Raw genomic sequence first — 13,494 nt, forward strand, 5'->3', positions numbered from 1 at the left:
TTGACTTTCGTTTCAATAAAAGCCGTGCAATAGTCAACAGTCAACAGTCAAGTCTTGAAGTTCAAACTAAAGTCACAGGGACATGGAAAAGGGAAGGTAAATTGCAGGTTCAAAGGTTTTAACAGCAGCCCCATTGAGCTGTGTCACATTTATATTATGCACATGTCCAGGTTGCATAATATTGTGCCTCTATTGTGACATGTTTAAATGCTTTAATGTTCAAAAAGCTCTTTATTTTGTTCATACTGCCTGTGCTGCAGCCAGTGGCGGTTCTAGACCAATTTGACTGGGGGGGCCACTGGGGGGCCAGTTATTTTATGAGGGGGGGCACAATAAATGCAGGACGAAAAAGAGAACTAGACAGTATGAAGTAATTGTGCATAAGAAAACAATGCAATACTGTTATTGGTATTTGTTTCAGTACACTTATTTATTTCAGATATATCTTATAGTTATTACTGTTAGCTTCAGCTTAAGTTATAGTACAATTGTTGCACTAACACCATATCATATTTATATAAAAATAAAGGCAATGAACAGTTACATCTCTACTTTACATCTACAATTACACGGATACAATAGTTTAACTCACCTTCAATTATCGTGGTAGTCTCTCGAAACGTAGGTTTCAATCAGTCTTTCTTGGATGCAACAGCCTCTGATGATCCGAGATGAAAAGTGTTTGTTTTTCGCGCGCTTCAGCCGGACAGTGAAAGTGAGTGCACCGCTCTAATGGGTCCTGAGTGCACCGCTCTAATGGGTCCGACTAGAATGACGAATAACGTTAGTTCCGCCTATTCCGTCATTCAATAAATTGTGTAATAAATCATACATTTTTCATTTTTTTCACTTTTCATTTTTAGGGGGGCCACAGGGGGGTCAGAGGTCAGTGTTAGGGCCCCCCCTGCCCCCCCTAGAACCGCCCCTGGCTGCAGCACCTCTTTTCACCCTCTGTCTGAAACCAGAGCAGTCTGCTCTGATTGGTCTCCGGATCTGTTGTGATTGGTCATCCGCTTAGAGATGTCTCTCCCCCCAGGGTTGTCAAACTCAAATACACAGTGGGCCAAAATAAAAAAAAAGTGTACTAGTCGAGGGCCGGACTGGTTCAATGTTTATTGCAAAACGTATTGAAATTAACTTATTGCACATATTAAACCTGGAACTTACAAAGCTTAAATGATTGCCTATAAAAACAACATTAAACATTAAATAATCAGTTGCATTCATTTCTTATGGCCCTATCTGCAGCTTTTCCAAAGTCATTTCTTATGATTATATTTTTCCACAGGCCAACAACAGCTTCAAAAAAACGATTTCCCTCAAAGAAAAAAGCAAACATGCCCTGTTGTCGCAAGAAAGAAAGTGCAGATGGAAACCTCCATTTAAACTCAGTTTGCTGCTCTGTGATGCTAGTTCAAGCCAGATACTTGGCATCTCATCTTGAGTACAAGTTCATCAATGTTTGGGGTCAGGCTCTGAGCTGAGGAAATCCTCAGGGTTGAGTGACGGTACGTCCACACAGAGGCTTTGGAAAAAGCGTGCCGGCGGGCGTGTCTGAAGCTCGACCAACAACCAATCACATGAATCTCCCGCCCCTGACACACAAGCAGCGGTTTGATTGGCTACAGCTTGTACTGGCATATGATTTGATTGGCTGACGCTTCCACCGAAAGCTTCAGAAGATTCAAAAGTTGAACATTGCTCAACTTTTGAATCCTGAGATGCCTGGAAATCTCCGCTTTGCTTCCCACAATGCAGTTCGGCAAAAAGTGAGGCAAAGTGACGTCACCCCATTCAAAGTGAATGGGCAGAAGCGTTGAAAGATTGTTTTAACGCTGCTGTGTGGACGTACCGTGAAGGTGTGCGTGCAATATACCGGCGGGCCAGATCTAGTAGTAATTAGAAATTATCCTGCGGGCCGAAATTAAATCCACCAAGGGCCTGATTTGGCCCCCGGGCCTTGAGTTTGACACATGTGCCTTAGACTATCACGTACAATGTGTTGGAGAGCTAGCCAAGAAGCACAAGTGTTATGTTACTATGTAACGGAAGTAAAAGGAGTCCAATGGAGGCGTTTCAGGCAGGGGGGGGAGTGTGCAGAAGAGAAACTCCCTCTGGAGGGAACTTTGGGATTTTAGCCTTTGCAGACCATTTACATGCACACAAACCTACATGGCACATTACAGAAAAGGGGAAACCCAAAAAGTACAATAGGGCCCCCAAAACTTTCCTATTTACTCCTATGTTCCCCAATTCCCAAATGTCCTACCTCTACTAAGGAACTGCAATAACTTAGATTGATAGCTACCGGGTAAACATGCTCTCCTCTTCCTGTTGTTATAAAGGTTGAAGCTTTTCTTTTGTGCCGTAAATCTAGGCCGAAACAATGCTTATAGGCAGTACTCAAGTTATAAAAAAAAATCAGGGGGGATGGTGGATTTTATCATATGGGGACATAATTTGTGATGATAACCCGCCGAGGGTGGGAGACCAACCAGCATAAAGATAATTATTATACTCCTAAAACAACATGCATGTTATGGATGTTCAGATACTCCTTTCATTGCTCTTGACCAAGGCACCTCAGAATTGGAGTCGGTCCCCGGGCTGCCATGGCACCACTAACATTTAGGGTCAAATGCAGAGGACAATTAGTGCAACATTTTTTTTTCACTTTAATTTAAAGGGGGGGAGGGGATACAAAAATGTGGTTATAATGGAAGTCTATGGTACAAATCTTGTAGGTTAACAGTCCCTCATTTATTATTCAGATGGACCAACTGATTATACTAATAATAAAGTCAAAATAGTTTTTAGAATATTGAATTATAGTGTATTTTTTCAAAAAAGCAGTTACTGGTATACGATCAAAACTGGTATCTAAAGGGTTACATTTGTATCGTAATTAATTAAATCATTATGTAAATTCTTCATGAAAAATTTGAGGAAAATAATTAGAAAGATATTGATCCATCATCATTTTATTGCAGTTCAAATACAAATATTTTATGTTAACATTCCCAATGTTACTTTTTTTAACAGGGCATTAAGTGCAAATTGAAATTGTTTACAAAATGTGAAAATATATTAAAAGATTATACAGATAATACAAAATAGGACCAATGTTGTCAATGGCTGCCTACTCCACTCTCCCCCATCTCATGGAAGTTTCCAAAGATTTTCATAATCATGCTTTTTGGTCTCAATTTTTCTGGCTCTTGCTTTCGGATTGTTAGCTATGCAATGGCTTTGAAGCCAAGTCTTGACATATATACCTCTGGTCTGAACTTGTTCAGTGGAGGGCCAACACACTTGATGAAAAGCAAGGCTGACATGCTTTTTACCTCTAGGGAGCTTCTAGTTGTGGTTAAAATGTTCATCTGACTAAACCCACGTTCACACTCAGCTGTGGAGATGACCAGAGTGTTCACTGCTTGAAGGAGGGGTTTCAGCTCTCCTGGTGCTGGTGGTATCATTTCATCAACAGTTTTGAGTCTTACCAGCTAGCTAACACGAGAGAAAAACGTATAACTCCAAACTAAGTTGTTATTGCTGCTTATGTCCATAGATTCCACCTTTGTTAACTAAAGTAGTGAGTAATGACTAAGATTACTAACTCTTGACTTACCTGAAATGTTATTTTTAGTATTTTTAACACTAGAACCGCCAGGGGTCGCTGTATACCTAAAACTGCCAACGGGTAAAATGTACCCGCTATTTATTTTCAAGGTACAATGTTCTTTTATTTATCATACAGAACAGTGAGTTTTGATCGCACAGTTTTGATCGCACATATGATATAGTTTGTGCATGAAGTATAAAATATCGCTACCAGTGCTGATTTAAACACTTGGTGTTAGACTTATGTTTTGTTTAGGTAGCCTACAAATCTCTCTCTCTCTCTCTCTCTCTCTCTCTCTCTCTCTCTCTCTCTCTCTCTCTCTCTCTCTCTCTCTCTCTATCTATCTATAACTATCTATCGATCTATCTGTAATGTTCTGTTCTATGGACATATAATTGTCTACATAAACAGACGACGCGGACTACTTCTCTCATTCCGAGTGTCCATCTTTATTCAACTGGCACGTAACCTGCACATGCATTACGTCCTCAACGTGAGTTCAGTCATCCAAGATCTTGTATTCTCCAAGATGTTAAACTATCTATAACTATCTATCTGTCTATCTCTCTCTCTCTCTCTATCAATATATCTATCTATCTATCTATCTATCTATCTATCTATCTATCTATCTATCTATCTATCTATCTATCTATCTATATATCTATCTATCTATCCATCCATCTATCCATCTATCTATCCATCCATCTATCTATCCATCCATCCATATATCTATCTATCTATCTATCTATCTATCTATCTATCTATCTATCTATCTATCTATCTATCTATCTATCTATCTATCTATCTATCTCTCTCTCTCTCTCTCTCTCTCAATCTATAAGGAACCGCAGTAGACAAAAGGCGTTGCTATAGAAACACGTCATGTTTACGCTGCATTTTTCTATGAGGTAAATATTACCCGCTGGCGGATATAGGTATAAATGGAATTTTTTTTGGCGATTTTTTCAATCTGACTTCATATTGACAATTGTTAACAACACAGGGTGCTACATAACACACTTTCAGGAAAAGTCACGGACTGGGAGACTTTAATATGTTATTGAAAAAAAGTTAGGCCTACATACAATCAAAAAACAGCTGCGGGTAAAATGTACCCGTTGGCGGTTCTAGTGTTAAATATGAAGTCCCTCAGATCGCGTTGTCCTCCTGGTTGCTTGGCCATTGTGATGACCGTTACCTGCGCTTCTGGCATCGATCAAACAGGCGCATCACGGCGCTCTGGCGCCCTCTAGGGCACTCGCATAGTATAGCGTCAGTGACATGGTAAAAATGTCATTGCGTGTGTGCGTGCTCCCTGGCCCACAGTATTTTACTCAAAATGCGCAAAATTAATGTTGAAATAGCAGTAATACCAGTGCCACGTTCATTGATAAAATTACATAAGGGGTGGAAAGGGGGAATGGCAGTTTTAGAAGGGGGATGATTTTGACTTAAATGACTTTTGACGTTTTTATTTCAGGGGGGGATGCCATCCCCCCTCATCCCCCCTCATCCCCCCTCATCCCCCCTCATCCCTCCTCATCCCCCCTCATCCCCCCTCATCCCCCCTCATCCCCCCTCAACTCGAGTACTGCTTATAGGGAACCAATACATTGTACTATCAACATTTACATAACAATTATAAAAGCAAAACAAAAGTGTCAATGACCACTTGAAAAAAAACTTCTGGTTTGAAAACATGGAATTGCTCCTTTGTTTTATTGTCTATATGGTTAAATTAACTGAAAAGGTTACTATAAGTCACCTAAAGGTTTATGCTGAGCAGATATGATAACTCGAATCTCAGAGGACTTGGCTACGAAAGTTGCTCATCTATTACTCATGAACATTAAGTCTTTATTTGGTTTAAGCACTCTCTAAAGCAGTCCGACTTCATGAGCATCCAAGGAGCACTATTTTAAGGACTACTGTACCAGTCACAGAGAATATATTAGCACAAATACTGTGTAACATTTAACAGCAATATTGTAAATGTAAGGGCAGTTTGAACAGCATTCTGATGTTAATTTCCAAAGATATATATGTTATTAAATTGTTATTAAGCACACAGCATGCTCTTTCTCTCAATTGCCGTTCCTGTTAACAGGCAACTTTTTTTCTGATTTAATGCTTGTCTGAGAACTATTCAACCAAATAATACCATGAGAGCAACCTGTGCGCTATCTTAATATATAGTAAATACAGCAGGGTAATTACATAGGATATGTTGCATGGTTAGCAAACAAATAAGGAGTCAGGATTAGATTATTAGATACCAAAAGGTAATCATGTTGCAAATGATCTTCAGCAATAAAGACAAGCATCATTTTAAGCATCAGTATACAACGACCACTTTAAAGCCGATTTGCACTACAGTAATGTAAAACTGGGGAATTGTGAAATGAATTTCTCTTTTTTATTTTGCAGTACCATGGCCAGAATCAATAAAAAGTTATATTAAATGGACCACATTAAAGGTAAATGCTGCATTATTGTGCTCTTGGATAGTTCCTTTCTAAGTTGGGAATCTGTTCTTCTGACTTTAGCTTCAGTCGTAAATTAGAGACAGCATAGAAGCTAGAGAGAAGAATCTTTGGAGGTCTTTTAAAAAAAATTATAGTTCAGAATGTTTTTGCTTTTTGACAATGAAAAGCACTGCAAATGGTTTAGGTGAGCTCAAAAAAGGTATTATCTTTCGTTGACTTTCTGTTCCGACATAATGGGCATTCATGTGAATTTTCACAGCTCGCAAATCAGTGTCTGATTATTCCAACATGCATGTGAATGCAACACTAATCCACTATATACAATGTTAAGGAAAATGAACCTTACTTCCAGCATGTGATTACAATGTGCTCCAAAATATAATACGTTCTTTCTATGCCCATGCTTAAACCTTCCACCAAGTTACATTAAAATTGGTCCAGTCGTTTTTCCGTAATCCTGCTGACAGACAAGGAAACATGGCAGAGGTAATTATCGACTTCCATGGCAGCTTTAATTTTTCATTTGAAATGTGACTGAAAATTTGAGTGAGAGGTCACTCATTTGTCCAATTCTGCCAGTAGTAATATATTTAAATGTTTGTATCACAGAGAACAAAATCAGGTCAGAAACTGCCTGCTGTTCACACCAACACACCTGGGAGTTGGCACAGTGCCGGCACACTGTTGTACTATTTACCGCTGCATTGAGCAGGGGTGAGAGGTGCCTTTACATGCTTTGCACAAGGGCACCTTGTGATGGCTTGATGGAGAGATGTCTAATTCTTCTTTCTCCTCACTTGTTTTTACCCAGTTCCCTCTGATCAGACCACACACCAACCCAAGGTCACAGAGTGGGGAATGATCTGCTCCCTTTTCCTTCCACTGCAATGACTCACATGAGGTTGCTATATCACTGTCAGAGGCAGCGGCAACTGTCAGCCGCGGATGGACCTTGGGCACCTGCGTCAGTCCTGGCACCGCGCGGAGCCCACAGAATAAGTGGGCCCACTCACTGCTGTATCTTGCCTGGGAGGGTTTTTGTGCAAAAGGAGAGAGAGAGGAGGTGGGGAGGGGGGGGGGGGTGAGAAGAAAGAAAAAAAGAGTTCCCTCCAGCTGTCGAGAGCACCAGTGACAAGCTGGTCGGTAAAGAGTGAGCCCTTTGCGCAAACGTCCACCTCATGTCCATGTGGGCATTGATCCGCGAGTGACAGATCACCGCCTCTAAAGCAGCCCCCGGGTTCAGGGTCCCCTCCTGACCAGCACCAATCTGAGATGGATAGACGGAGGGGGCGGGAAGGTTAGTTTGAAGAGGGCAGAGCTTTGCGAGAGGACGCCGATTTCGGCTTATTGTTTCACCGCTGGAGAAAAAGAAAGAAAAAAACAACCAAAAAACAGTGGACAATAACAGCTGAGAGAGAAATCAGTCCGAACAAGAAGCTCATTAACCCCGAGGAAAGCCAGTCGGGAGAGAAGAAACAGCTAGAACACATCCCTTTATATCTGCTGGTGAGCTTATTATTATTTCTTTAAATGCTTATCGTTGTTTATTATGGGTTACGCACATGTCGCTGCAAACATTGCAGTCGGGGATGATTGGAAACGGGCTCCATGACAATGTTTCATTCACATGCAACAACTGCTGTTTGTGTGAGGCTACCACAGTGTAAGTGATGGTTTAACAGGTCTCCCTCGCATGTGGAAGTGGGGATGCGGCGCTGCATGCTGTATGATAGAGGTGCTGTTATGGGCAGTGCTGTTATGGGCAGTGAAAAGCAACACATGTGGGTTTTTTTGTGTGTGTGTGTTTGTGTGCGTGCAGTTGAGACAAAGGCGTTGTTTAAATGGCTTGACATCTCAGGACAGTCAAATGGCTCCACAATGCGACACTGATGTTACTTTCCCTTGATGGCCAATTAAACGACGGCGCGCGTAACGTTTTTTTTTTCCTCTTCATAAATAAATCCGCACATGCTTGACTCAAGCCCTCGTGCTCGTTGACCCAGTGTGCGCAAAATCCCGTCAAACACAAGCTACCGCAACCAGTGACAACACTGTTGAGCAGAGGCTAACTTAACCTTGGAACAAAAAGCCATTACAGCGCAGGGTCTGCCAGTTTGGTGCGTCTCCCCCCCCCCCCCCCACACACACATACAGACAAATACCCACAGACACTCACTTTTAAATACAATGAAATCCAGCGTGTGTGTTTCCGAATTCACAAGTTTAACTGAAAAACAGATAATACATTTCATAACGACAGAAAAAATGATTAAACTCGATATAGCTTTGTTTTGCTGAAGCATAAAATAGGGAAGCATCAGTCTGCCTCATTAAAAAAATATATAATCCCTCCTAAATCTGTATGTGTCTTTGTGTGTTTCCACCCACACTCTCTTCCTTCCATCCCCTCACCCCTCCTCCCTGTGCTGACCATGCAAGGGGTTAATGGGCACATACAGTATGCAGCAATGTCAAATTGCAATGATGTTTCAATAACAAAACCAGCTGCATAAGCAAATCCGCCCCTTGAAAATATCAGGTTAAATTGGGTCAGCACAAACAAAACACACTCAGAACTACTGTTGTTGTTCTGTTTGTTTGCAGCCCAAAAAGTGTGTGTGGGCAGCAAATGGTTTCCACCCATGAGCTGGAGAAGGATTTTTCTCAAAAATTGTTATTTGTGATGCATCTGTGTGCACAGTGTGGAACAGTAATTGGCTCTTTTCCAGACAGGCTGTACACAAACAAACCTGTTTGTTCTGCATATTAGCTTCATAGGTTTTCTGCATGTCAACCTAGGCCATTCTCTGTCATCCAGATCCAGGTTTTAAGAAGTATTGCACTCCTGAGGATTGTTTTCCACTCTTCGCTCTGTCCTTTTTCCTGCCACATTTTTTAAGGAGTTCTTCCCCTGCACATGACATATTCATGTATTTACCTCTTTTGATGTAATGCACAGTCATCTGAAGCTCCTCGCAGCCTTCTCCCCCTGCTGATATCTCTCAGTCTGCACGCTACAGGGCTCATAATGTGATGACTCCCTGGACTCATGAGTGTGACCACAAGTAAATGACTTTTCTCAGCCAGTTTCTTCATCTGCTGAGACATACGCCGCGGCGAGACCCTTTTTTCTCACAGCAAATGGCTGCGTGGTAGAAGGAGAAAAGCAAACTCAGATTTATTGTCCAGCAGGGAATGTGTCAGGCAGAGCAGATTCTGTTCAGGCGAGGTGTTATCTTTTTCCCAGAGTTGCAGATGGATATGTTGTGCTTCCACGACTCACTGTATTGTGAAGCTGCAAACATCTGAAGTGTCGTGATTGGAGGATGTGTTTGTAATTGCTTTTATTTGGATGCAGAGGCAGCCAAATGAAACAGGTAGCGTGCATAGAAGCAGATTGTTGCGAGGATTACCATTTCCATATTGTTCCTCGAGGCAGAGTAAGGCATGATGGTGCAGTAAAATGCAAAGCATCTCGAGCGATTACAAAATAAACAAGGCTAATGTCTCCTGGAGTGCTAAGGGGAAAGCACACTCTCAAATATTCTGCCCATAAATTAGCATTAATGTTAACAACATTTTGAGGAACCAAATTAGTATACTAAACAATAAGCTTACCCTCCACTGCTGTTTTAAAAGAAGCTTGTTTTGGAGGCGTCACTGAGATCCACCACACAGCTCAAGTGGACATGGGGCTACTACGCCATCAAACCACCGTCTGATGGTGATTATGATCACACATGATAGGAAGTAATCACAAGAGCCCTGTAAGTATATTGAGGCCTCAGCCATTATCTTCTCAGTGATGACCACGAATATTTCAGAGGAAATTTACAGTGTGGCTCCACGAGGGGCAAAGATGATGAAAAGTGGAACAAGGCGGGACAATAAGAGAGGCCACGCTGTGTTAATAGAGACCCGGAGACACACTTACTTCACTTATCCAGCCCAACCAAAAATAATTGGTAGGAGGAAGTGGAGAAATTGAATATTTTAATGTTGTTGAGTGCTTTCGGATCACCCCAAAATTACTCGTGCATATTCTCTGCTTTCAAGAGTTGTACCCACCTCACTCATTCTCTGGCTCTCTGATCTACCATCATTTCCCCGTTTATGTGCAGGGGAGGCGGGAGATTAATCACGGAAGCTCCACTCACACAGGAATAATGTTGCCTCCAGACGCCTAATGATTTACGATCATTTCTCTCATTGTCACTGATCTTAATCATGTGCAAATTCTCTCCCCCGTATCTGTAATTTGTAACGGAAAAGCTCCACCAACACACAAGTCGTACTACTGTATTTCCGTGGAAGTCTCTTAACAAGAGCGATTTTGTGTGAAAGCACATCTCGGAGATTTAGCTGCTCAACCGGCTTGCCAAAACTGCATAAAACATTTTCAACAAGTACGTTATGCTCAGAGTTAATCGCTGATGATTGTTTGATGAAACACTGTTGGAGTGGCCACAGTAGCACAGATGAAAATATCCTTGAGATAAGATCTGTAATATATGCGTTTATTGTTTTATTTAACTACAACCGGCTTGTCTTTTCAAAACAAAGACATTTGTGCAACAGTTTTACATATTCTCCTCTAAAGGAATCCTTAACATTCATCACTTAACAATACCTGCTTAGGATCCATTTTCGGCGCAGATGTTCACCTTTTCTTTCTCACACGTTTGCAGAAAGGATGGAGGAGGTAATCGCCCTCACTGTACATGTTCTGCAAAGAAGAAGAGCAAGAAAGAATGAATCAGAACTGGAATTCCATTTAAGCCTTTCAGATTAGAGCCTCTGTTAAATGTACATGCTGTAGGTATGAGTCATATGTTTCTTTTTGAATCTGTATGCAACTGTAGGTTGTTGAGAACACAATGCTACCTTGTACCTGCTCATTTTCTCCTACTCTTCCTAGGGGTGCATACCGGTTCTCGGTATTACCAAAATACCGGTTACTGGTGGCTACGGTATACTGTACCGAAATCAGATCCGGTTTTCCATACTCAAATGTATTATTTTTTTATTTTATAAATTGAGGCAATATATCCTTAAACTCGCGCTCAAACCGCCAGCCAATCAGATTGCGCGTCTTGCAAAGGCTTCGGTGATTGGCTTGATTGCCAAGCAACGCCCTTCACCTTCCTCCCGAACGTCTGAGCCTTTCGGTTAGCTTTCTTTTTTTCATTAGCTCGATGCCTTCACGAAAATCTAAAGTGTGGCTGCATATGACTGCCAGTTTGAATGGTGGGGTCTGTAACCACTGCAAGAAGTTTATTTCTGGGAAAGGCGGCAACACAGCCAAGCTCTCAAAACATTTGCTACTGTCACATAAAATCAGAGTACAGGAATGTACAGTCTTCAAGCCCGTGTTGACAAACGTGTTTTTCATTGTTTGTTCAGTACTAAAAGGTTGAAGTCCCACAATTAATTTTAATATTCATTTGACATGTTAACTATATCATAAAGCGCTTCATGGGAGTAATTGCGGGATGATAAAATGTTTCCCCTATGCAACATGAAAGTATCACGATATGTATCGGTCGAGTATCGGTATCGTTCAGTGGTATCGGTATCGGCATCGTAAAAAAGTCAACGATATGCATCTCTAACTCTAACCTTCTTTCAGGGTTTAACTTTGACCTTTGGTGTTTACAGTCAAAATGTCATAATCTGATCTGGGACCCTAAAGGGTCGCATCATGATAGAGTGAATTGGCGGAATGTCAGCAGACCCTGAGAAACTCCTTAAAATGTCTGAGGTTGTTTGATTATACACATTCAAGACCTCAAATGGTGCTGAAGAAAGCCAACAGCTGTACTTAAAGCTACAAAGCTGCTCGGAACGTTGTTTGTTTAGTGAATAATGTGCATTAATTTGATCGACCGGCACAGAAAAGCATTAAATATTGGCCTTTTGATCCAAGTTGGCAGAGGACCAAGAGGTATTTTAGGCTTTAAGTCAATGAGTGAGTTGCAAGATTTTGTTCCTGATCCAGATAAGCTTAGAAAAAGAGCTTGAAGGTTGTTGGCAAAGACAGTGGGGGGCATATATTATGAATCAAGGTGCATGGTACAAATTGCAGTCAAGTGTGATGTGTGCAGAGGGGAATGGTGGCACACGTTCTGGTGTGACTGAGGCTGCAGGCACACAGGAATAGACAATTAAACCTTCCATGGTTGCATAATCGCAACCCCCACCCCCCCACTCTAAATAAAAAAGAAACTGCCATTATTCTGCACCCACACATCACGCTGACCATCTTGGTCACAGGTTTACCTCGATTTCAATTAGAATGGTGATGGTGATGGCACTTTGTCACAGAACACTACAAAAAAACAAGTTGCCCTCAGCTGTTGCCTCGGTAACCTGGTGTTTTTGGCCGGAGATATGGAGAGAGGATTATTGGGAACTGGAGGGCTTTCTGTGAGAAGAGAGAGGAGCTTTAATTGTCTTTACTATTTTTTTTTTAATGGACCCGATTACATGGTGCGTCCTGAGGGGTTAACCAATTTTGACATTGATCATTTTTACTATTGTGAAACTGAGCAGGATGTCAAAATATAATGCACCCAGTGAGGCGGAGAAGAGCACACACGTTTTTGTGGTTATTCTGAGACAGCTACAGTAAGTGCAGGCTTTACGATATATAATCAAAAGAAAAAACACTGAATATGATGTGTGTGATCCTGTTTTCAAAGTATCAATGAATCCTGATCAGATTGTGTGTGTTCTCAACATATTCGTCAAAACGTGGAGGTGAAAAAGCATTTCATATAACTTCTATTTATATCAGAAGATGGCATTGGCCTCAAGATAATACTTTGGCGACAATCAAAAACCTTGAGATACAAAAGACTGAGAGGCAGTGGAAAGTCAAAGTAGAGCTCAACAAATATTGCAAAATAAAAAAAGGTCTGGCAGAAAGTCCTTCCAAGTCCATGCTTCAAACTTGTCACAATTTGCTGCTCGTGTTTTTTATGGGATAATAACTTTTTTTTTAAACCAGCTATTTCTACATGTTATCCTGAGCTTAAGATACAGTATGTATGATACTGATTTGATTTCGGTATATTGTGATTGTGGATCAAACAATCAATAAAGAAAGCAAATGAATAAAAATGATGGCTAGTTATAGTGAGGGCTGTCACAACATCAAATTGGACAGTACAATTCATCTTTAACTTTGTTTTTGATGGATAAGAAAAAGAGATTGATGTCTAATGGATCTGAAAAGGCAACTAAATGAACTGATAAAACAAACAACCCACACAGCAACATCTCCCAAGTCCCAACACTATATAATCTATGGACAGTACAGTGAGTGCCTGCCTGTGCAGAAGTCCACAGTTCATGCCATGTTTAGAGCTCTTCATCACACCGTCA

The 13,494-nt window shown here is 41.1% G+C and overlaps 1 protein-coding gene across 2 annotated transcripts in view; it reads left to right on the forward strand.

Annotated features, from left to right (window-relative positions):
* The first annotated feature begins 7,186 nt into the window (after window positions 1–7,186).
* Window positions 7,187–13,494, forward strand: part of gabra3 (gamma-aminobutyric acid type A receptor subunit alpha3) — a 166,579-nt gene continuing 160,271 nt past the window's right edge. For both annotated transcript variants that reach the window (XM_034226685.1, XM_034226686.1), the window contains exon 1: window positions 7,187–7,614. The gene's annotated coding sequence lies outside the window, so the exon portion shown is untranslated. The remainder of the gene's footprint in view (window positions 7,615–13,494) is intronic.

This window comes from Gymnodraco acuticeps, unplaced genomic scaffold (genome assembly GCF_902827175.1).
Source record: "Gymnodraco acuticeps unplaced genomic scaffold, fGymAcu1.1, whole genome shotgun sequence".
Lineage (NCBI taxonomy): Eukaryota > Metazoa > Chordata > Actinopteri > Perciformes > Bathydraconidae > Gymnodraco > Gymnodraco acuticeps.